The sequence below is a fragment of the Salmo salar genome, chromosome ssa05 (assembly GCF_905237065.1).
Source record: "Salmo salar chromosome ssa05, Ssal_v3.1, whole genome shotgun sequence".
NCBI lineage: Eukaryota > Metazoa > Chordata > Actinopteri > Salmoniformes > Salmonidae > Salmo > Salmo salar.
In genome coordinates, this window is record NC_059446.1 from 86,295,069 (window position 1) to 86,320,853 (window position 25,785).

General features: G+C 45.4%; 1 protein-coding gene across 2 annotated transcripts in view; it reads right to left on the reverse strand.

The window, feature by feature from the left end:
* The window catches only part of LOC106591203 (protein tyrosine phosphatase type IVA 3), a 71,608-nt gene extending 48,079 nt beyond the window's left edge, over positions 1-23,529 (reverse strand). Inside the window, exon 1 of one of the 2 annotated variants that reach the window (XM_045719257.1) lies at positions 23,230-23,529. The gene's annotated coding sequence lies outside the window, so the exon portion shown is untranslated. Of the gene's footprint in view, positions 1-15,576; positions 15,601-23,229 lie in introns of those variants that run through there. The other variant, XM_045719260.1, reaches the window with a different exon arrangement.
* Between the last annotated feature and the right edge of the window lie 2,256 nt (positions 23,530-25,785).

Here is a 25,785-nt window from a genome sequence, read left to right on the forward strand (position 1 = left end):
TACCCTACACCCTGGGATACCCTACACCCCGGGATACCCTGCACCCCGGGATACCCTGCACCCTGGGATACCCTGCACCCTGGGATACCCTGCACCCTGGGATACCCTACACCCTGGTGTAGCTGGGATACCCTGCACCCTGGGATACCCTGCACCCTGGGATACCCTGCACCCTGGGACACCCTGCACCCTGGGATACCCTGCACCCTGGGATAGCCTGCACCCTGGGATAGCCTGCACCCTGGAGAAGGCGAAGCCTGGAAGACAACGGTGTTACACAACATCTGGGCAACCTAGCTTTGGGTGGAAAGGTTATATACGCCACAGCAGTACCATTTACATCAATGGGCATGCCTGATTTGTGGTATCAAAAAAATACATCTATATATATATTTTGGAGAGCCTCATTTCAAACCGGGGGCTTCCTGAATGTGCCAACACAAAGGCAACATACATATGCAATGTTAACTAGGCCTGCTCTCGTTCAATTAGACTGGGGGCCGTCCTCATTTATTTGATCAGTCACGACGAACCCATAAGGAACCACTTTGCTCACCAATTAGATATGTGCTTTCTCTCTCCGTGCATAAAGTATCTCTTTGATTGCCAGGTTCTCTGACTACAGGGTTAAATCAAGCCCTGTAAGAAATATTATGTAACCTTGGTTCTTAGAAAGTCAGAGGAAACCTCTCCATTAGAAACTTCTCTGTTAGAAAGGCACGGGTTATCCAAGGTCAAATTGCACAATTACTGTAAAACCACAGAGCAAAAGACTAGAAGGACAGGGACTGTTATATTGGTAGGTCATTGTTTCATACAGAGAGAGAGTCCTGAGACTGATATATCCCAACATGATAAATACTGTGATAGTGATTTAGTAAACTACTGGCAAAGCAAAACCTCCTTTTGAGATGAAGGGCTATTCTTGACCTCATCGGAATCCTTTCTTGGACGTCAGAAATCAAGGTCAAGTGCATGTATAAACAGCCAGCCTGTCAGACCCCAAGGAGTCAGAGATCTCTGTCACTATAGTGACTCCTAAAGGGATAGTCCAGCTGGTATGCATCCTGCCAGGTCACTCCCCTGCAGACACATGTGATCATACATACCCCCCAAAATCCTGGCTCTTTTTAGATTTAACATCAAATCATTAATAATGTTTACATACCGTTTTACTCATTTCATATGTAGATACTGGATTCAGTCAATGCCACTCTGACATTTGCTCGTCCTAATATTTATCTATTTCTTAATTCCATTCTTTTATTTTTAGATGTGGGTGTATTGTTGTGAACTGTTAGATACTACTGCACTGTTGGAGCTAAGAACACCAGCATTTCGCTACACCCGCAATAACGTCGGCTAAATATGTGTATGTGACCAATAAAATGTGATTTGATTGTACCCCACGCACTATTGCTACCCTCTTGGCCAGGTCTCCCTTGTAAAAGAGGTCTTCTGACCTTAATGGGACTTCCTGGTTGGATAAAGGTTAAATAAATACGTTTTTAAAAACCCACCCAGGGTTACCTGAAGACATGTGTACACAGCGTAACCTTGGAATCACCTCAGTGAGTGCGGTCATCAAATATCTAGCTAATGCGTTCAGCTGAGCGGACTAGATGAACTGCTCTGTATGGAAAGTGGACGTAAGTATGAGTAATATAATCACTGTGATAACATGAGCTCATCCTTTTTCCCCCTTGGTTGGCTCACAAGGTCAGAGGAGGCAACCAATCAGAGAGATTCATTATCTTTATGACATCATCACTGTTGTTATTGCTGCCAATAGGCCCTCTCCACCTGAGTGTGGCTTCTGCAAGCCTCAGCGAGCAACTACAGTCTGGTAAAAAGTAGGCCTACAAGGCATCTGGCTATGGGGACTTGTGTGTGTCGTACACATCTATAAAAAAAGGCCATCGGGGATAGGATGGATTTTTCCCGGAAAGCTCCGTGCTTGATGTGGCTTCTACACAAAACCCCACTCCAATACTGTTTTCTCTTAGAGCGGGGAGTCCTGCGGAGAACATACCAGCTTCCAAAAATAGGATGAATGTTGTTTTTTTTCCAACAGAGCCCACTCCAAAGGCCAATGTCAGCCAGAGTGGCACACTGGTTAATTTAGCTGAACTAAGGGTAACCCACAAGAAAGCTGCACTCTCATGTAGAGAAACAGGAACAGGCTGTCAGATAGCTCTACTATCTCTGCGCTGTCTGATGTACTTGCTTAACTCTGAGCCTGTCACAGATCTATGGTTTAGTCATGGGGTAGGCTACGTCCCAAATGGCACTCTATTCCCTACAGTGGCCTACTTTTGACCAGAGACGTTAAAAGTAACGTCTCTGGTCAAACACACAAAACAGGTCAAAAGTTTTAGAACACCTACTCCTTCAAGGGTTTTTCTTTCATTTATACTATTTTCTACATTGTAGAATAAAAGTGAAGACATCACAACTATGAAATAACATATGGAATCATGTAGTAACCAACATATATGGAATCATGTAGTAACCAAAAAAGTGCTAAAGAAATCTAAATATATTTTATATTTGAGACTCTTCAAATAGCCACATTTTGCCTTGATGACAGCTTTGCACACTCTTGGCATTCTCTCAACCAGCTTAATGAGGTAGTCACCTGAAATGCATTTAAAATGAATAGGTGTGCCTTCTTAAAAGTAAATTTGTGGAATTTCTTTCCTTCTTAATGCGTTAGAGCCAATCGGTTGTGTTGTGACAAGGTATACAGAATATAGTAGAGGTCGACTGATTAATCAGAATGGCCGATTAATTAGGGCCGATTTCAAGTTTTCAGAACAATCAGTAATCGGCATTTTTGGACACCGATCATGGCCGATTACGTTGCAGTCCACGAGGAGACTGCGTGGCAGACTGACTACCTGTTACGCAAGTGCAGCAAGGAGCCAAGGTAAGGTGCTAGCTAGCATTAAACTTATCTTATAAAAACAATCAATCTTAACATAATCACTAGTTAACTACACATGGTTGATGATATTACTAGTTTATCTAGCTTGTCCTGCGCTGCATAAAATCGATGCGGTGCCTGTTCATTTATCATTGAATCATAGCCTACTTCGCCAAACGGGTGATTTAACAAGCGCATTCGCGAATAAAGCACTGTCGTTGCACCAATGTGTACCTAACCATAAACATCAACGCCTTTCTTAAAATCAATACACAAGTATATATTTTTAAACCTGCATATTTAGTTAAAAGGAATTCATGTTAGCAGGCAATATTAACTAAATATGCAGGTTTAAAAATATATACTTGTGTATTGATTTTAAGAAAGGCGTTGATGTTTATGGTTTGGTACAGTCGTGCAACGATTGTGCTTTTTTCGCAAATGCGCTTTTGTTAAATCATCCCCCGTTTGGCGAAGTCAGCTGTCTTTGTTAGGAAGAAATGGTCTTAACACAGTTCGCAACGAGCCAGGCGGCCCAAACTGTTGCATATACCCTGACTCTGTTGCACAGAATGCTAGAGAAGTGACACAATTTCCCTAGTTAAAAGAAATGCATGTTAGCAGGCAATATTAACTAGGGAAATTGTGTCACTTCTCTAGCATTCTGTGTGAAGACCATTTCTTCCTAACAAAGACAGCAGACTTCGCCAAACGGGGGATGATTTAACAAAAGCGCATTTGTGGAAAAAAGCACAATCGTTGCCCGAATGTACCTAACCATAAACATCAATGCCTTTCTTAAAATCAATACACAGAAGTATATTTTTTTAAACCTGCATATTTAGTTAAAAGAAATGCATGTTAGCAGCAAATTTTATCTAGGGAAATTCTGTCACTTCTCTTGCGTTCATTGCACGCAGAGTCAGGGTATATATGCAACAGTTTAGGCCGCCTGGCTTGTTGCGAACTAATTTGCCAGAATTTTACATAATTATGACATAACATTGAAGGTTGTGCAATGTAACAGGAATATTTAGACTTATGGATGCCACCCGTTAGATAAAATACGGAACGGTTCCGTATTTCACTGAAAGAATAAAAGTTTTGTTTTCGAAATGATAGTTTCCGGATTTGACCATATTAATGACCTAAAGATCGTATTTCTGTGTGAAATTATATTATAATTAAGTCTATGATTTGATAGAGCAGTGTGACTGAGCGGTGGTAGGTAGCAGCAGGCTCGCAAGCATTCATTCAAACAGCACTTTCGTGCGTTTGTCAGCAGCTCTTCGCTGTGCTTCAAGCATTGAACTGTAAAGTACCTATTAGAACATCCAATAGCCAAAGGTATATGAAATACAAATCATATAGAGAGAAATAGTCCTATAATAACTACAACCTAAAACTTCTTACCTGGAAATATTGAAGACTCATGTTAAAAGGAACCACCAGCTTTCATATGTTCTCATGTTCTGAGCAAGGAACTTGAACGGTAGCTTTTTTACATGGCACATATTGCACTTTTACTTTCTTCTCCAACACTTTGTTTTGCATTATTTAAACCAAATTGAACATGTTTCATTATTTATTTGAGACTAAATTGATTTTATTGATGTATTAAGTTAAAATAAAAGTGTTCATTGTTCATTCAGTATTGTTATATATATATATATATATATAAAAATAAAAATAGGCCGATTAATCGGTATCGGCTTTTATTTGGTCCTCCAATAATCAGTGTTGAAAAATCATTTAAAAAAAATAATAAAAAAAATAAATTAAATTAAATTAAAAAAAAAAAATCGGTCGACCTCTAGAATATAGCCTTATTTGGTAAAAGACCAAGTCCATATTATGGCAAGAACAGCTCAAATAAGCAAAGAGAAACGACAGTCCATCATTACTTTAAGACATGAAGGTCAGTCAATAAAGACATTTCTAAAACGTAAAAAATGTCTTCAAGTGCAGTCGCAAAAACCATCAATCGCTATGATGAAACTGGCTCTCATGAGGACCGCCACAGGAATGGAAGACCCGGAGTTACCTCTCCTGCAGATGATTAGTTCATTAGAGATACCAGCCTCAGAAATTGCAGCCCAAATAAATGCTTCACAGAGTTCAAGCAACAGACACATCTCAACATCAATTGTTCAGAGGAGACTGTATAAAATCAGGCCTTCATGGTCAAAATGCTGCAAAGAAACCACTACTAAAGGACACCAATAAGAAGAAGAGACTTGCTTGGGCCAAGAAACACGAGCAATGGACTTTAGACCGGGGGAAATCTGTCCTTTGGTCTGATGAGTCCAAACTGGAGATTTTTGGTTCCAACCACTGTCTTTGTGAGACGCGGTGTGGGTGAACGGATGATCTCCGCATATGTATTTCCCACAGTAAAGAATGGAGGGGGAGGTGTTATGGTGTGGGTGTGCTTTTCTGGTGACACTGTCTGTGATTTATTTAGAGGTCAAGGACACACTTAACCAGCATGGCTACCACAGCCTTCTGCAGCGATACGCCATACCATCTGGAATGGGCTTAGTGGGACTATCATTTGTTTTTCAACAGTACAATGACCCAACATACCTCCAGGCTGTGTAAGGGCTATTCGACCAAGGAGGAGAGAGTGATGGAGTGCTGCATCAGATGACCTGGCCTCCACAATCAACCGACCTCAACCAAATTGAGATGGTTTGGGATGAGTCGGACCGCATAGTGAAACAAAAGCAGCCAACAAGTGCTCAGCAAATGTGGGAACTCCTTCAAGACTGTTGGAAAAGCATTCTAGGTAAAGCTGGTTGAGAGAATGCCAAGAGGCAAAGGGTGGCTATTTGAAGAATCTCAAATATAAAATATATTTTGAATTGTTTAACACTTTTTTGGTTACTACGTGATTGCATATGTGTTATTTCATCATTTTGATAGTCACTATTATTCTACAATGTAGAAAATAGTAAAAATAAAGAAAAACCCTGGAATGAGTAGGTGTTCTAAAACTTGACGAGTAGTGCATATATAGGGAATTGAGTGCCATTTGGGACGCAGACATGACACAAATATTGGAAGAGGGTTAGACCTACCAGTGAATCTTAAGAACCTCAGCAAAAGGGTATTTCTACCCTTTTGAGGTAGGAAGATGTTGCTAGGAAACAACACGGCCCAGTAGGAAGATGTTGCTAGGTAACAACACGGCCCAGTAGGAAGATGTTGCTAGGTAACAACACGGCCCAGTAGGAAGATGTTCCTAGGAAACAACACGGCCCAGTAGGAAGATGTTGCTAGGAAACAACACGGCCCAGTAGGAAGATGTTCCTAGGAAACAACACGGCCCAGTAGGAAGATGTTGCTAGGCAACAACACGGCCCAGTAGGAAGATGTTCCTAGGAAACAACACGGCCCAGTAGGAAGATGTTGCTAGGTAACAACACGGCCCAGTAGGAAGATGTTGCTAGGAAACAACACGGCCCAGTAGGAAGATGTTGCTAGGAAGAACAGTCTGTAGCTTTCAATTACCCATGGTAAATCTATCATCACGGGACATGTTGAGCTTGACACATGGGTTTGATCAAGGCAACAAATACACATGCACACTTGACTAATCCTTGCGCAATAGCTTTCAAGCACATGCATGCATCTTCATTCCAACTTCCATTTTTTATTGCACTTCCCGTGTTATGAGCAGGAAGCCAGCTGCTGCTGCAACTGAACTCTTTCCTCCAGGCCACAACAGATCACATGAGGACTGGTGGCTCTGAATGGTGGACCCGCTGTAAGCCACAACTGAGACATACAGGATTGGTGTTTTAGATAGAAATAGGAGCCACAGGGTGTGGAACAGCGGAACTGAATATCTCTTAACGTCCTGCTAGACATGAGGATTTCATACTGCATTACTGACCCTGCTGGGCTCATGGTGTAAATGTCTTCTTCCTTTATCTTTAGAGAGTAGCCGCTCGTATTCAGTTGGCCTGGATTCAGATCAGACACCTCATTGTTGCTGATCGATTGGACGTTAGGCTACAGTACTACAGGGGTTCACATGATCCATGGTGCAGCCAGCCTGCCTTTAGCCCGGGGTTGGCATGATGGCACAAACAGACTGGCACTCAGGCTAGCTGCCTTTCACCCCGGATTCACTTTTCAACGTCAAGCGACTACTTCTCATCTTCAGCCTTGCTACCAATTACCTTAGACAACATCTAACAATGAACTTCTGTTCGGCATTCTGAATTCCACTCTGAATTGAGAGTCATGCGGAATTAGGCTACTGAAAGATTAGGGCCAAATATACCAACCAGGCTGCATTCACTTGGAAGCAAGAACTGCGTAGGACTAGGCGACTAGCAGTACACATGCCCTGGGTTATTTAACACCGCGTAGAACTAGACGACTAGCAGTACACATGCCCTGGGTTATTTAACACTGCGTAGACTAGGCGACTAGCAGTACACATGCCCTGGGTTATTTAACACCGCGTAGGACTAGGCGACTAGCAGTACACATGCCCTGGGTTATTTAACACCGCGTAGAACTAGGCGACTAGCAGTACACATGCCCTGGGTTATTTAACACCGCGTAGAACTAGACGACTAGCAGTACACATGCCCTGGGTTATTTAACACCGCGTAGACTAGGCGACTAGCAGTACACATGCCCTGGGTTATTTAACACCGCGTAGGACTAGGCGACTAGCAGTACACATGCCCTGGGTTATTTAACACTGCGTAGAACTAGACGACTAGCAGTACACATGCCCTGGGTTATTTAACACCGCGTAGGACTAGGCAACTAGCAGTACACATGCCCTGGGTTATTTAACACCGCGTAGAACTAGGCGACTAGCAGTACACATGCCCTGGGTTACTTAACACCGCGTAGGACTAGGCGACTAGCAGTACACATGCCCTGGGTTATTTAACACCGCGTAGAACTAGGCGACTAGCAGTACACATGCCCTGGGTTATTTAACACCGCGTAGAACTAGGCGACTAGCAGTACACATGCCCTGGGTTATTTAACACCGCGTAGGACTAGGCGACTAGCAGTACACATGCCCTGGGTTATTTAACACCGCGTAGAACTAGGCGACTAGCAGTACACATGCCCTGGGTTATTTAACACCGCGTAGGACTAGGCGACTAGCAGTACACATGCCCTGGGTTACTTAACACCGCGTAGGACTAGGCGACTAGCAGTACACATGCCCTGGGTTATTTAACACCGCGTGAGAACTAGGCGACTAGCAGTACACATGCCCTGGGTTATTTAACACTGCGTAGAACTAGGCGACTAGCAGTACACATGCCCTGGGTTATTTAACACTGCGTAGGACTAGGCGACTAGCAGTACACATGCCCTGGGTTATTTAACACTGAGTTACAGGAGGGCTATGCAGGCCTCGAATATTCCGGCGACATGGAGTCGAAGCCCCCTTGTGTGTGGGGCAGTAATGCCCCCCCTTGTGTGTGGGGCAGTAATGCCCCCCCTTGTGTGTGGGGCAGTAATGCCCCCCCTTGTGTGTGGGGCAGTAATGCCCCCCCTTGTGTGTGGGGCAGTAATGCCCCCCCTTGTGTGTGGGGCAGTAATGCCCCCCCTTGTGTGTGGGGCAGTAATGTCCCCATGCCTTACATTCAAAGTGGCCGTTGTGCCCTTGGGCTGAATATAATAATTATAATTCCCTTCTCCCGGGTGCCAAATCAACGTGCTCCAAAGCACCTCTCACTGACATGGGTCTCTCAGATATCTCAATTCTTATTAGCCAACGCCCGTCACGTGATCGGGTCAGACACATCAGGGATGAAGTGAAGACTAACGTCGGGGATGAAGTGAAGACTAACGTCGGGGATAAAGTGAAGACTAACGTCGGGGATGAAGTGAAGACTAACGTCGGGGATGAAGTGAAGACTAACGTCGGGGATAAAGTGAAGACTAACGTCGGGGATGAAGTGAAGACTAACGTCGGGGATAAAGTGAAGACTAACGTCGGGGATAAAGTGAAGACTAACGTCGGGGATAAAGTGAAGACTAACGTCGGGGATAAAGTGAAGACTAACGTCGGGGATAAAGTGAAGACTAACGTCGGGGATAAAGTGAAGACTAACGTCGGGGATAAAGTGAAGACTAACGTCGGGGATAAAGTGAAGACTAACGTCGGGGATGAAGTGAAGACTAACGTCGGGGATAAAGTGAAGACTAACGTCGGGGATGAAGTGAAGACTAACGTCGGGGATGAAGTGAAGACTAACGTCGGGGATAAAGTGAAGACTAACGTTGGGGATAAAGTGAAGACTAACGTCGGGGATAAAGTGAAGACTAACGTCGGGGATGAAGTGAAGACTAACGTCGGGGATGAAGTGAAGACTAACGTCGGGGATGAAGTGAAGACTAACGTTGGGGATGAAGTGAAGACTAACGTTGGGGATGAAGTGAAGACTAACGTCGGGGATGAAGTGAAGACTAACGTCGGGGATGAAGTGAAGACTAACGTTGGGGATGAAGTGAAGACTAACGTTGGGGATAAAGTGAAGACTAACGTTGGGGATAAAGTGAAGACTAACGTTGGGGATGCAACGGCGCTCTTCCTTCTTATTGAATTCCGAGGCGCATAGTGAAAATGTTAGAACTGTCCACATTTGACTTTTCATCAGCCGACATCAACCAAAAGCACCAGCCAGTCAATCTACTATCCCCCATAGTACAACAGTTGATCCATTCTATTGGTCAGCTTGTCCTTCTGTGTGAGAAATAAATATTCCAAACGTTTAGCTTAAAAATGTTGACAAACTAGTCGGCTATTTCTTCACATTATAAGCGCAGTAAGACACACACATCAGCGTGAATGCTCCAAAATGCAATAAACGGGAAAACACCATTCTCAAAAGTGCACCGTGTGGTTTCATATCCTTCAGAAATGTACAAAGACCTAAAAACACAACAAGCATGGGTTGTTACTATGACTAGGGCTGTTACTATGACTAGGGCTGTTACTATGACTAGGGCTGTTACTATGACTAGGGCTGTTACTATGACTAGGGCTGTTACTATGACTAGGACTGTTAGGGCTGTTACTATGACTAGGACTGTTACTATGACTAGGATTGTGTCTTTGGCTCCTGGACAACGAAAGAAAGTTGAGAACATGAGATAAATACTGGTTTCAATGGCATATAAGGAAGTGTTTATGAAAGAATCCCCATAACATTCCTATGCTAGTAACTCTAAGACATGCCTCATAAAATACCCCAAAACGTCCAGGTTTTAAACAATTACGTTTATGGTTAAATAGTTTCAAAATGTTGACTGCCTATGCTTAGATTGCAAGATTGGTGAAGTTGCGCAAATGGCAACTGGCCTTTCCGTCCTATCAGAACGAACAGTGCCTCAGGTATGTCGACAGAATCAAGCCTTTAGATTTTAATAACACATTGGAGCCAATACCATAGGCTATCACCTACACTTTGACATGTAGGCTAATTAATCATTTATTTACATACACTTATGTTTTCTTAACAGAATAGCTACTGTTTTTCAGTTTTCAAATCAATTTAATTTGATATTTTGGTTAATGGCCTTGGTGCCTTGGCAGATTGGGCACCACTTGAAGGCCATATGGCCTTGCCCCTAAAATCACTCAATTCAAGGCCTGGGTCTGTCATTTACAGTAGACTGCAGTAATCACATCTCACATGGGTTCACATTTGCTATCATTTTCCCACTACAATGACAATAACACCAGTCCAATCCATCTTACCTTTTCAGAGAAAAACAAACCTGCCAAAGACTGTTTGAAAAATCCTAACTCAAGTCAAGTGTCATTTTTGTTCCTCTTCCAGTCATCTAGCACTGCTGGAGTGTCACTGATAACACATAGGGCCTATGACCTACAATGTTGTCAAACAGCCCCTAGCGCCGTAAAATGTGGAAGCTCGAGACAGAAATGGAAGTTGAGCGATCCTGGTACTAGTTAGCCTAGTTCCCTGGAGGGGAGAATGTGAGGTGATCCTGGTACTAGTTAGCCTAGTTCTCTGGAGGGGAGAATGTGAGGTGATCCCGGTACTAGTTAGCCTAGTTCTCTGGAGGGGAGAATGTGAGGTGATCCCGGTACTAGTTAGCCTAGTTCCCTGGAGGGGAGAATGTGAGGTGATCCCGGTACTAGTTAGCCTAGTTCTCTGGAGGGGAGAATGTGAGGTGATCCCGGTACTAGTTAGCCTAGTTCCCTGGAGGGGAGAATGTGAGGTGATCCCGGTACTAGTTAGCCTAGTTCCCTGGAGGGGAGAATGTGAGGTGATCCCGGTACTAGTTAGCCTAGTTCTCTGGAGGGGAGAATGTGAGGTGATCCTGGTACTAGTTAGCCTAGTTCCCTGGAGGGGAGAATGTGAGGTGATCCTGGTACTAGTTAGCCTAGTTCTCTGGAGGGGAGAATGTGAGGTGATCCTGGTACTAGTTAGCCTAGTTCTCTGGAGGGGAGAATGTGAGGTGATCCCGGTACTAGTTAGCCTAGTTCTCTGGAGGGGAGAATGTGAGGTGATCCCGGTACTAGTTAGCCTAGTTCTCTGGAGGGGAGAATGTGAGGTGATCCTGGTACTAGTTAGCCTAGTTCTCTGGAGGGGAGAATGTGAGGTGATCCCGGTACTAGTTAGCCTAGTTCTCTGGAGGGGAGAATGTGAGGTGATCCCGGTACTAGTTAGCCTAGTTCTCTGGAGGGGAGAATGTGAGGTGATCCCGGTACTAGTTATCCGAGTTCTCTGGAGGGGAGAATGTGAGGTGATCCCGGTACTAGTTAGCCTAGTTCTCTGGAGGGGAGAATGTGAGGTGATCCCGGTACTAGTTAGCCTAGTTCTCTGGAGGGGAGAATGTGAGGTGATCCCGGTACTAGTTAGCCTAGTTCTCTGGAGGGGAGAATGTGAGGTGATCCCGGTACTAGTTATCCGAGTTCTCTGGAGGGGAGAATGTGAGGTGATCCCGGTACTAGTTAGCCTAGTTCTCTGGAGGGGAGAATGTGAGGTGATCCCGGTACTAGTTAGCCTAGTTCCCTGGAGGGGAGAATGTGAGGTGATCCCGGTACTAGTTATCCGAGTTCTCTGGAGGGGAGAATGTGAGGTGATCCTGGTACTAGTTAGCCTAGTTCTCTGGAGGGGAGAATGTGAGGTGATCCCGGTACTAGTTAGCCTAGTTCTCTGGAGGGGAGAATGTGAGGTGATCCCGGTACTAGTTAGCCTAGTTCCCTGGAGGGGAGAATGTGAGGTGATCCCGGTACTAGTTATCCGAGTTCTCTGGAGGGGAGAATGTGAGGTGATCCTGGTACTAGTTAGCCTAGTTCTCTGGAGGGGAGAATGTGAGGTGATCCCGGTACTAGTTAGCCTAGTTCTCTGGAGGGGAGAATGTGAGGTGATCCTGGTACTAGTTAGCCTAGTTCTCTGGAGGGGAGAATGTGAGGTGATCCTGGTACTAGTTAGCCTAGTTCTCTGGAGGGGAGAATGTGAGGTGATCCCGGTACTAGTTAGCCTAGTTCTCTGGAGGGGAGAATGTGAGGTGATCCCGGTACTAGTTATCCGAGTTCTCTGGAGGGGAGAATGTGAGGTGATCCCGGTACTAGTTATCCGAGTTCTCTGGAGGGAAGAATGTGAGGTGATCCCGGTACTAGTTAGCCTAGTTCTCTGGAGGGGAGAATGTGAGGTGATCCCGGTACTAGTTAGCCGAGTTCTCTGGAGGGGAGAATGTGAGGTGATCCCGGTACTAGTTAGCCGAGTTCTCTGGAGGGGAGAATGTGAGGTGATCCCAGGTACTAGTTAGCCTAGTTCCCTGGAGGGGAGAATGTGAGGTGATCCCGGTACTAGTTAGCCTAGTTCTCTGGAGGGGAGAATGTGAGGTGATCCCGGTACTAGTTAGCCTAGTTCTCTGGAGGGGAGAATGTGAGGTGATCCCGGTACTAGTTAGCCTAGTTCTCTGGAGGGGAGAATGTGAGGTGATCCCGGTACTAGTTAGCCTAGTTCTCTGGAGGGGAGAATGTGAGGTGATCCAGGTACTAGTTAGCCTAGTTCTCTGGAGGGAGAATGTGAGGTCAGCAGCAAAGCAACACTTAGGGTTTTTACCCGTCTAAGAAAGCTGACAACCGTACCATGGTCTTTGTGCCAGTTTTCAAGATTAGATATCAGGTTAAGAGAGGCTGGCATTCGTGTACTCATCTGACAGCTCTACAGTGTTGCCAGTCAAAACAGGCACCAGCAGGCACTGGCACTTTCCACCCTTAAGGACTCCAGAGGTGATCTTAAATATAGCTTCACTGCCTCAAAGCCTTCCATAAACACAGGCAAATATGCCAGTGCTCTGAGCTCTTTGCAGATGACAAATACAATTGCTTCACACACCTCCTCCCAACACAAAATTCCAAAAATATCACATCTGATTTAGCCAAGTGTGGCAGAACTTGGCGGGATCCCCCACAGGAAGCATTTCCCTTCATTGTATCTCTGTGGTGCCTGTCTATGCTATGGGGTCCTCTGAGGCTTGGCTGACACTAGCCAGCAGAGTACACACACACAGTGGCTGCGTCTCAAACACCACCCAAATCCCTATATAGTTCACTGCTTTTGACCAAAGCCCTATAAGCAGTGCACTATGTAGTTAACAGGGTGCCATTTAGGACACACAAATGACAGCCGTCCATCAGCAGACAAGCGAGCGCACACTCCCTCGAGTAAAGGCTCACTGGCACTTCATAAATCAAGATTAGGAGTGTCTGGAGAATCCCCTCCCCAGAGTGTCATTAAAAAGGCCATGTCAGATGGAATATATCAGATGAGGGTGAGAGAACCAGATGAAAGAGGAGCCAGGTCAAGAAGACCTCTGTGAGCAACAGCAACATTTAAATGAGTTAGTATGACTCTGGAGTTTTCTGGAGATAATGCTATAATGCTAACTAGCCTAAACTGTGCAGCTGCCTGCAGGCTTGAAGGAACCTCCTGAACTTCAGAGGCCTGCGTTGAGTTTTCCCTCATGGCTTGGTTGAACTTCTTCAGTCACTTGCTTGGGAATCTCTTGCACTAAGTTCATTAATCCTGCAGAAGATTACATCATACACTGGGAGACAAAGCTAGAGAAGGAGAAAATACAACAAGCTACAGTAGGAGGAAAATACAACAAGCTACCGCAGGAGAAAAAAAATACAACAAGCTACAGTAGGAGAAAAATGTCCAACATGTCTCCACAATGACAAGCCTTAAATTACTGAGGATGTTCCTAAATACCAATTGACTGACTTACCCTGTTAACAATTCATGAAGGACTTCTATATCCACACAGCACAATGAGACGTACAGCTCTGTAATTCATGAAGGACATCTATATCCACACAGCACAATGAGACATACAGCTCTGTAATTCATGAAGGACATCTATATCCACACAGCACAATGAGACATACAGCTCTGTAATTCATGAAGGACATCTATATCCACACAGCACAATGACTCTGTAATTCATGAAGGACATCTATATCCACACAGCACAATGAGACGCACAGCTCTGTAATTCATGAAGGACATCTATATCCACACAGCACAATGAGACATACAGCTCTGTAATTCATGAAGGACATCTATATCCACACAGCACAATGACTCTGTAATTCATGAAGGACATCTATATCCACACAGCACAATGAGACGAACAGCTCTGTAATTCATGAAGAACATCTATATCCACACAGCACAATGAGACATACAGCTCTGTAATTCATGAAGGACATCTATATCCACACAGCACAATGAGACGTACAGCTCTGTAATTCATGAAGGACATCTATATCCACACAGCACAATGAGACATAGAGCTCTGTAATTCATGAAGGACATCTATATCCACACAGCACAATGAGACATACAGCTCTGTAATTCATGAAGGACATCTATATCCACACAGCACAATGACTCTGTAATTCATGAAGGACATCTATATCCACACAGCACAATGAGACGCACAGCTCTGTAATTCATGAAGGACATCTATATCCACACAGCACAATGAGACGAACAGCTCTGTAATTCATGAAGAACATCTATATCCACACAGCACAATGAGACATACAGCTCTGTAATTCATGAAGGACATCTATATCCACACAGCACAATGAGACATACAGCTCTGTAATTCATGAAGGACATCTATATCCACACAGCACAATGAGACATACAGCTCTGTAATTCATGAAGGACATCTATATCCACACAGCACAATGAGACATACAGCTCTGTAATTCATGAAGGACATCTATATCCACACAGCACAATGAGATGAACAGCTCTGTAATTCATGAAGGACATCTATATCCACACAGCACAATGAGATGAACAGCTCTGTAATTCATGAAGGACATCTATATCCACACAGCACAATGAGACATAGAGCTCTGTAATTCATGAAGGACATCTATATCCACACAGCACAATGAGACATACAGCTCTGTAATTCTAAGAAGCATCGGTGCAATGCCTGCAATTACTTTGCCATGAGGCTAAACTTTCTATAAAAGTCAAAGACCATATCATTACAGAACAAAAACTGAAAAGCAGAAAGCTCTGCCGTACAGTTTGCACTGTAACAAGCAGAAATAACAAGAATAGTTTCAAACTTAAACTTAACGGAGATCTCACCTTTCAGAGTGGTCGATCCAAATGGGTCAGGAACCTATTTGCGCTTCCAGAAAAAGTTCCCTTTTAAAACAATGTGCTTCCTGCTTGCCTCTCTTTTTGAGAGTGTACGTGCGTACCAGTGGGCTTGCCTGGGCTGTGATGTCTGTGCCCAATTAGTGCTCCAAAATGCCAATTTGAGGAAAGGGAAGGCCTGCTCCTTAGGGAATCCTAACATAACCATTTATTAGGCTCCCATACGAGTCCCAAAGCTCCACCAGTTGTATTCTGTCTCTTTATGCTTCTTTAACAGAGCGGTTGGTTGGCTGGGAGCCAGGTCCTGCATGCAGAAGGCCAGGGGAAAGTCAGATGGAGGGCCAATTAACAAATGGCACCCTATTCACTATATAGTGCACTACTTTGACCAAGGCCTATGGGCCCTAGTCCTGGTCAAAAGTGGTGCACTAAATAGGTAATAGGGTGCCATTTGAGCTGTAGCTGTGAAACTTGGCTCGGGGCAACATGGCTGGTTCTGCTATGAACCTGGGGCGTTATTACCAGCCAGCCACAAAGTAACAGGTTCCCTCACTACTGTCAACAGTGACCTGGGGGGGGGGGGTATTATCAGCCACAAAGTAACAGGTTCCCTCACTTCTGTCTAGAGTGACCTGGGGAGGTAATACCAGCCACAAAGTAACAGGTTCCCTCACTACTGTCAACAGTGACCTGGGGGGGTATTACCAGCCACAAAGTAACAGGTTCTCTCACTTCTGTCAACAGTGACCTGGGGGGGTATTACCAGCCACAAAGTAACAGGTTCCCTCACTTCTGTCAAGAGTGACCTGGGGGGGTATTACCAGCCACAAAGTAACAGGTTCCCTCACTTCTGTCAACAGTGACCTGGGGGGGTATTACCAGCCACAAAGTAACAGGTTCTCTCACTTCTGTCAACAGTGACCTGGGGAGGTATTACCAGCCACAAAGTAACAGGTTCCCTCACTTCTGTCAAGAGTGACCTAGGGGGGTATTACCAGCCACAAAGTAACAGGTTCCCTCACTACTGTCAACAGTGACCTGGGGGGGTATTACCAGCCACAAAGTAACAGGTTCTCTCACTTCTGTCAACAGTGACCTGGGGGGTATTACCAGCCACAAAGTAACAGGTTCCCTCACTTCTGTCAAGAGTGACCTGGGGGGGTATTACCAGCCACAAAGTAACAGGTTCCCTCACTTCTGTCAACAGTGACCTGGGGGGGTATTACCAGCCACAAAGTAACCGGTTCTCTCACTTCTGTCAACAGTGACCTGGGGAGGTATTACCAGCCACAAAGTAACAGGTTCCCTCACTTCTGTCAAGAGTGACCTAGGGGGGTATTACCAGCCACAAAGTAACAGGTTCCCTCACTTCTGTCAAGAGTGACCTGGGGGGTATTATCAGCCACAAAGTAACAGGTTCCCTCACTTCTGTCTAGAGTGACCTGGGGAGGTAATACCAGCCACAAAGTAACAGGTTCTCTCACTTCTGTCAACAGTGACCTGGGGGGTAATACCAGCCACAAAGTAACAGGTTCCCTCACTACTGTCAACAGTGACCTGGGGGGTATTACCAGCCACAAAGTAACAGGTTCTCTCACTTCTGTCAACAGTGACCTGGGGGGTATTACCAGCCACAAAGTAACAGGTTCTCTCACTTCTGTCAACAGTGACCTGGGGGGGGTATTACCAGCCACAAAGTAACAGGTTCCCTCACTTCTGTCAAGAGTGACCTGGGGGGGTATTACCAGCCACAAAGTAACAGGTTCCCTCACTTCTGTCAACAGTGACCTGGGGGGGTATTACCAGCCACAAAGTAACAGGTTCTCTCACTTCTGTCAACAGTGACCTGGGGAGGTATTACCAGCCACAAAGTAACAGGTTCCCTCACTTCTGTCAAGAGTGACCTAGGGGGGGTATTACCAGCCACAAAGTAACAGGTTCCCTCACTACTGTCAACAGTGACCTGGGGGGGTATTACCAGCCACAAAGTAACAGGTTCTCTCACTTCTGTCAACAGTGACCTGGGGGGTATTACCAGCCACAAAGTAACAGGTTCCCTCACTTCTGTCAAGAGTGACCTGGGGGGGTATTACCAGCCACAAAGTAACAGGTTCCCTCACTTCTGTCAACAGTGACCTGGGGGGGTATTACCAGCCACAAAGTAACCGGTTCTCTCACTTCTGTCAACAGTGACCTGGGGAGGTATTACCAGCCACAAAGTAACAGGTTCCCTCACTTCTGTCAAGAGTGACCTAGGGGGGTATTACCAGCCACAAAGTAACAGGTTCCCTCACTTCTGTCAAGAGTGACCTGGGGGGGTATTATCAGCCACAAAGTAACAGGTTCCCTCACTTCTGTCTAGAGTGACCTGGGGAGGTAATACCAGCCACAAAGTAACAGGTTCTCTCACTTCTGTCAACAGTGACCTGGGGGGGTAATACCAGCCACAAAGTAACAGGTTCCCTCACTACTGTCAACAGTGACCTGGGGGGGTATTACCAGCCACAAAGTAACAGGTTCTCTCACTTCTGTCAACAGTGACCTGGGGGGTATTACCAGCCACAAAGTAACAGGTTCCCTCACTTCTGTCAAGAGTGACCTGGGGGGTATTACCAGCCACAAAGTAACAGGTTCCCTCACTTCTGTCAACAGTGACCTGGGGGGGTATTACCAGCCACAAAGTAACAGGTTCTCTCACTTCTGTCAACAGTGACCTGGGGAGGTATTACCAGCCACAAAGTAACAGGTTCCCTCACTTCTGTCAAGAGTGACCTAGGGGGGTATTACCAGCCACAAAGTAACAGGTTCCCTCACTTCTGTCAAGAGTGACCTGGGGGGGTATTATCAGCCACAAAGTAACAGGTTCCCTCACTTCTGTCAAGAGTGACCTGGGGGGGTATTACCAGCCACAAAGTAACAGGTTCTCTCACTACTGTCAAGAGTGACCTGGGGGGGTATTATCAGCCACAAAGTAACAGGTTCCCTCACTTCTATCAAGAGTGACCTGGGGGGGTATTACCAGCCACAAAGTAACAGGTTCTCTCACTTCTGTCAAGAGTGACCTGGGGGGGTATTACCAGCCACAAAGTAACAGGTTCTCTCACTTCTGTCAACAGTGACCTGGGGGGGGGGTATTACCAGCCACAAAGTAACAGGTTCCCTCACTTCTGTCAACAGTGACCTGGGGGGGGTATTACCAGCCACAAAGTAACAGGTTCCCTCACTACTGTCAAGAGTGACCTGGGGGAGTATTACCAGCCACAAAGTAACAGGTTCCCTCACTACTGTCAAGAGTGACCTGGGGGGGTATTACCAGCCACAAAGTAACAGGTTCCCTCACTACTGTCAAGAGTGACCTGGGGGGGTATTATCAGCCACAAAGTAACAGGTTCCCTCACTTCTATCAAGAGTGACCTGGGGGGGTATTACCAGCCACAAAGTAACAGGTTCTCTCACTTCTGTCAAGAGTGACCTGGGGGGGTATTACCAGCCACAAAGTAACAGGTTCTCTCACTTCTGTCAACAGTGACCTGGGGGGGGGTATTACCAGCCACAAAGTAACAGGTTCCCTCACTTCTGTCAACAGTGACCTGGGGGGGGGTATTACCAGCCACAAAGTAACAGGTTCCCTCACTACTGTCAAGAGTGACCTGGGGGAGTATTACCAGCCACAAAGTAACAGGTTCCCTCACTACTGTCAAGAGTGACCTGGGGGGGTATTACCAGCCACAAAGTAACAGGTTCCCTCACTACTGTCAACAGTGACCTGGGGGGGTATTACCAGCCACAAAGTAACAGGTTCCCTCACTTCTGTCAACAGTGACCTGGGGGGTTATTACCAGCCACAAAGTAACAGGTTCCCTCACTACTGTCAACAGTGACCTGGGGGGGTATTACCAGCCACAAAGTAACAGGTTCCCTCACTTCTGTCAAGAGTGACCTGGGGGGGTATTATCAGCCACAAAGTAACAGGTTCCCTCACTTCTGTCAACAGTGACCTGGGGGGGTATTACCAGCCACAAAGTAACAGGTTCCCTCACTACTGTCAACAGTGACCTGGGGGGGTATTACCAGCCACAAAGTAACAGGTTCCCTCACTTCTGTCTAGAGTGACCTGGGGGGGTATTACCAGCCACAAAGTAACAGGTTCCCTCACTTCTGTCAAGAGTGAGCTGGGGGGGTAATACCAGCCACAAAGTAACAGGTTCCCTCACTTCTGTCAACAGTGACCTGGGGGGTATTACCAGCCACAAAGTAACAGGTTCCCTCACTTCTGTCAACAGTGACCTGGGGGGGTATTATCAGCCACAAAGTAACAGGTTCCCTCACTTCTGTCAACAGTGACCTGGGGGGTTATTACCAGCCACAAAGTAACAGGTTCTCTCACTTCTGTCAAGAGTGACCTGGGGGGGGTAATACCAGCCACAAAGTAACAGGTTCCCTCACTTCTGTCAAGAGTGACCTGGGGGGGTATTATCAGCCACAAAGTAACAGGTTCCCTCACTACTGTCAAGAGTGACCTGGGGAGGTAATACCAGCCACAAAGTAACAGGTTCCCTCACTACTGTCAAGAGTGACCTGGGGGGGTAATATCAGCCACAAAGTAACAGGTTCCCTCACTTCTGTCAAGAGTGACCTGGGGGGGTATTATCAGCCACAAAGTAACAGGTTCCCTCACTTCTGTCAAGAGTGACCTGGGGGGGTATTACCAGCCACAAAGTAACAGGTTCTCTCACTACTGTCAAGAGTGACTGATCCCAGGGGGCTTTGAGAACAAAGCTGAATTCCCAGAAGAGGCCTCCTCATGAGTTCGGATCACTTGACTCAGCCATACGCAACCGCTTTAACTGCATCAAAAATAAAAGGGTCTAACACAACGGAATAATCCAACTTAGAAATCAAGTGCGTACAGGGATATCATTTGCAAGGGAAAGCGAGATCATTTGCGAGGTTTCCATGCTTTTAGAGCTAATCATTTCTTCATAGATTGAATTGTAGCTCTGTTTCCAGCATCAGGGAAACTTTGCTTGTGCCCCCCAACAAGTTCCACACAGAGTGTGTGCCAGCACATCCACCACCCACCAGTCCTTCTTGATGCATTTTCCAGGGCCTCATATTTTCCCAATAAAAGGGGCGTATCAGGATTACTTAAGCGGAGGAAGCCACCCCTTGCCCCATGGCAGCCATTTACGTCATTGGTTGTCGATGCCATGAGTGAGGACTGACACATTCAACTGTTAGGACACCCCTGCACAGCGGTGGTGGGCGGGGGCTCCCCCCTTCCCTCCCCTGGCCCTTCCTGAGCCAGCGGTGGGGGGGGCGGGGGCTCCACCCTTCCCTCCCCTGGCCCTTCCTGAGCCAGCGGTGGGGGGGCGGGGGCTCCACCCTTCCCTCCCCTCCCCCTTCCTGAGCCAGCGGTTGATTAGGTAGGCTGTGGCTACATCTCAAAACGCCACCCTATTCCCTATGTAGTGCCCCCATAGGGCCCTGGTCAGAAGCTGGGAATAAGGTATCATTTGGGATGCCGGCCGCTGTGTGACAAACTGGGGTGGGCCTCCCTCCTCACACCTTCCTGGTTTACAACCAGCAGAGAGAAGCCGGTGTCACAGTAAGGGGGGAAACAATGAGGTTGAGCCAGGTCAGTGGGCAAAGCAGCAGGGTGACTAGAACAGGGCTTAATGCATAAGGAGAGTTTCCACTGTGACCTAGCCTCTACTCAGGACCTATATCAAAAAGAGCTGCCGTCATCACCCTCAGCACTAGAGGGACAGGTTCTTTATAATTACACATGGGGGCTGCATCCCAAATGGCACCCTATAGGGATACTCTATATAGTGCACTACTTTGGACCAAGGCCCATCGGGAAAAAATGTGGCCACAATAGAGGCTTGAGTTTGAGTCTGTCCTAAGCATGACTTCCTTTAGGAAGGAACACAGAAAACCAAGAAAGAAGAGGAGAGTTATTCCCAGGCCTCTGCGCTTCCTGCTGTTAGGCCTATATGACAGAAGAAACATATTGGAGACCCACCGGGACCACAAACCACAGCAGTAGCCTGTAATGAAGTCAGTCTGGACAATAGTACCACAGCCTCAGTAAAACAGAGAGAGAATGCTATGTGAAAGTCTTCCTGTGGGAAAGACTGGAGAAGTAATCAACAGGGCAGATGAGATGCCCACCCTCTCACCAGGTTGCTGCTTCACACACACCTGTGCACAGCTGTGACAACAGAGCAGAGTACTTTAACAGAAACATCTACAGCTACCTGCTAGCCGACACTATGCTATTCCAATCACACCCACTTTTCATAACCACTTGCAGCCGGTGAGGTAAACTTAAATGTATACAGGGGTATTTTGAAATACAGCACAATAACTTTTTCACGACAGATTTATCCTAGTCTAACACTGTTACTTGCAAAAGGCCAAAAGGTTCTTAAAGCAGCAATCAGCAGTTGAAACAATAACAAAGCCTCTCCCCGTCACTGTTTCACAAAAAAGCAAAGGGATGGGACAGATTTTTTTTACTACTCTAGCCAGAGCTATGGATGCAAAGACTGACCATCCATGATATTAAAAGGATCGTTTTAAAGGATACCTTAATTTAACTAGGCAAGTCAGTTAAGAACAAATTCTCATTTACAATGACAGCCTACTCCGGCCAAACCCGGACGACACTGGGCCAATTGTGCGCCGCCCTATGGGACTCCCAATCACGGCCGGATGCGATACAGCCTGGATTCGAACCAGGGCCTGTAGTGACATTTCTTGCACTGAGATACAGTGCCTTAGACCACTGCGCCCCTCGGGAGGCCCAAATCAGGATTTATTTCACTGATTGGATATAGAACATTTCGTGAAGTGAAAGGGATTTAGCTGCTGTACATGGTTGTATAACTGCTTTTAAAATATCAATAGTAAATCTACAATCAGCTTTGGACATTTTGAGAATGAGAAAACAGCAGCACTATGTCTAATTGTCTATATGCATAAATATAATCTTGTCTGGTGCTGTTAAATGTCATCAGTATCTTGATCTGAAATAAAACTGGGAGCAGCGACCTTACCCTGCAGTGTATACAAGCTGGACTCGAGGTTTTAGGGAGAGTTCCTCCATCAAGTTGCATAAAAATGGGCATAACGTTAGTGTGCCATCATTAACTAAAGTAAACAAAGGACTGGAGCAAGAATGTATTTACATCTCAGCGAGCCGGGCATTTTCAGGAAAAACGAATCATTGCGGTAGAAATAAGATTAGACTTTTCGTGTGTAACAGCATTTGTATAGCCAACCTCAATAGCAAGAAAGCTTCTAAAATTGTTTGATTCAAGGAAGAAGCACAAGGACTGCGCATCACCTTAAAAATGCTAACCTGTTGCCATCAAAACACTAAGCCTGTTTCAAGAATCTTCACATGGTTCATCGTTAGCTAGTTAGCACACAACGCAAGTTTACAGTCTGCATGGTAGCTAGTTACAAAGACCACCCTGACAATCATAAACAGACCGCCACTGTTGTTACGGGCAAGCTAACTAGCACTAAGCTAGCTAACGTTAGATAGCTACATCCGTAACGTTACTAAACCACAGTAATGTTAGACTAGCTCTTGCATGCAAATTCATATTTCATTTGATAGAGGCTTACCGTCTCCAAGCTACCGATGGTATCTTAAACTGCTTGGTCGCCAGCAGCTCCTGGATACTTTTATGAGCAATATTTGGCAATTTCACATTGTTTGTAGCTATTTTATTGCACACAGACAGAGCGATCAAAAGTCGGTCCATGTGATTTTAAAACAATGACATTTCTCCCTCCTCTGTCTCCATGGGGACCTAGCGTCACAGTGGTTCTGTGAGAACAGGGGCGGGTCTCAGAACCATTTAAACAGCCGGCGGGAACACACTTATGTCACATTCAATATGTTCTACCTAACCCCATTATTTGTTCTCTAATATCCAGCTGTATAGCAGAATGATACGTCTACAATGCTCTAAACGTATATATTTTAGGTTGCTCTGGTACGCCATCTAGCGTACGATAAAAGTGTACACAACAGCTACTTGGTGGTGATGCTACACACAGTACTAGTATTCTGGTACAACAGACAGACAGACAGACAGACCCAAGCCTCTTGACCACAGTCAAACATGTGTGACTGTATGTAAAAAAGCATAAAAGCAGGCTCTGACACAGAATGCACTGTAATTTAATGCTCAGAAAGATATTAATAACCTAAAAGTAATCTGCAATAGCTTTGCCTATCTGATAAATAGGACAAGGAAGGCCTGTGATAGGAGAGGGGAATAGGGTGGGGCCCATGGGGAATAGGGTGTGCCATGTATGGGCCCTGGTCAACATTTGTGCACTAAATAGGGAATATGATCCTAATCCTCAGGCTCCTGAGTGGCGCAGCGGTCTCAAGGCCCTGCATCTCAGTGCATGAGGTGTCACTACAGTCCCTGGTTTGAATCCAGGCTGTATTACATCCAGCTGTGATTGAGAGTCCCATAGGACGGCGCACAATTGGCCCAGTGTTGTCTGGGGTAGGCCGTCATCGTCATCTTAACTGACTTGCCTAGTTAAATAAAACACTTTTTTTTTTCAATCCTTCAGTATATAGTGCCCTACTTTTGTATGGGTCCTGGTCAAAATTAGTGCACTATATATGAAACAGGGTGCCATTTAGGATGTAGACATAGGTGTAAGCCATGGTAAGAAATAAGAATGCTTGACAGCCGTGTCATTCCAGCAGGCAGTGGCAGACTCTGTTCTGAAGCGATTACCATGGCCTAGACACTAGACCAGGGGTGTCATGTACCCCAAAGATCTGAGGTGACATAAAATATATGAGGATGGCTGGAGGGGGTTCTAGGCCCCCGACCGTAAATTGGAGAACACCTGAAACAGCTTTTTCTCTGCAATCTAGAGACATAGTCATTATGCTTAATTCTATGTTAAATCCTCCTGACTGGTGGATATGGTTTTCAAGAAACTAAATATGCTACTCTGCATCTCTGCTCAAATCTGGGTAAAAGATTGAAAGGAATGTGAGTCTTTTTAAGTATATTTAGTTATTGCATGCTTTTGTACCAACCTTTCCAACAAGCACACCAGCTAAGAGAACTACTCTAACTTAATTGATAACCTGAAATGGTTTCTTGGTAGCTAGTTATGAGGTTAGGCAACTTCATAAAATTGCTAGGTGGCTAGTAATGTTACAGAGAAACGACAACAACAACAAAATGTAATTTAAAAAAACAGGGCTCTGTTCTAGACCAGGGATTTTTATTTTATTTATTTTTATTTATTTCACCTTTATTTAACCAGGTAGGCTAGTTGAGAACAAGTTCTCATTTACAACTGCGACCTGGCCAAGATAAAGCAAAGCAGTGTGACACAGACAACAACACAGAGTTACACATGGAGTAAACAATAAACAAGCCAATAACACAATAAACAAGTCAATGACACAGTAGAAAAAAATAAAGTCTATATACAGTGTGTGCAAAAGGCATGAGGAGGTAGGCAACAAATAGGCCATAGGAGCGAATAATTACAATTTAACAGATTAACACGGGAGGTGTATGAGGTGGATGAGGGCCCGCAGTGGCACACGTGGGTCTGCATTCCCACATCCATACCCACACATGCAGTCAAAGGCCTCAGCCTTTTTTGGCGCCCACATTTTAGCGGCACCCCTCTTGACAGCAGAGACAAAAAAGTTATGTTTTAGAGTTAATTTCCTACAATTCTACACATTTTGCCTTGGGGCGCAGAAAGTAGATTTTGAAATGTTCTAACCCATTTCATGTAATTCTACTCATTTAGCCATGGGGAGGAAGTAAGTAAGTGTTTCACTGTTAGTCTGCACCTGTTATTTACGAAGTATGTGACAAATAACATTTGATTTGATTTGAGGAGAGACATTTTTGCAGTTTCACAGCAAATTTTTTGCAATTCTACACATTTTGCAGTAGGGTTTTTGTTTGCGGTTTTTAATATGATATCTGCCCACGCCTGTACTAGACTTACATCCTAATTGCAACCTATTCCCTTTATAGTGTACTTCTTTTGACCAGGTCCTATACTATATAGGGAATAGGGTGCCATTTGGGATACATATTCTTTCTAGTCTTTGGCATTGACTGATTAAAAAGATCCCCTGCTGCACCTGCTGCAAAAAATGTATGGGCTTTTTGG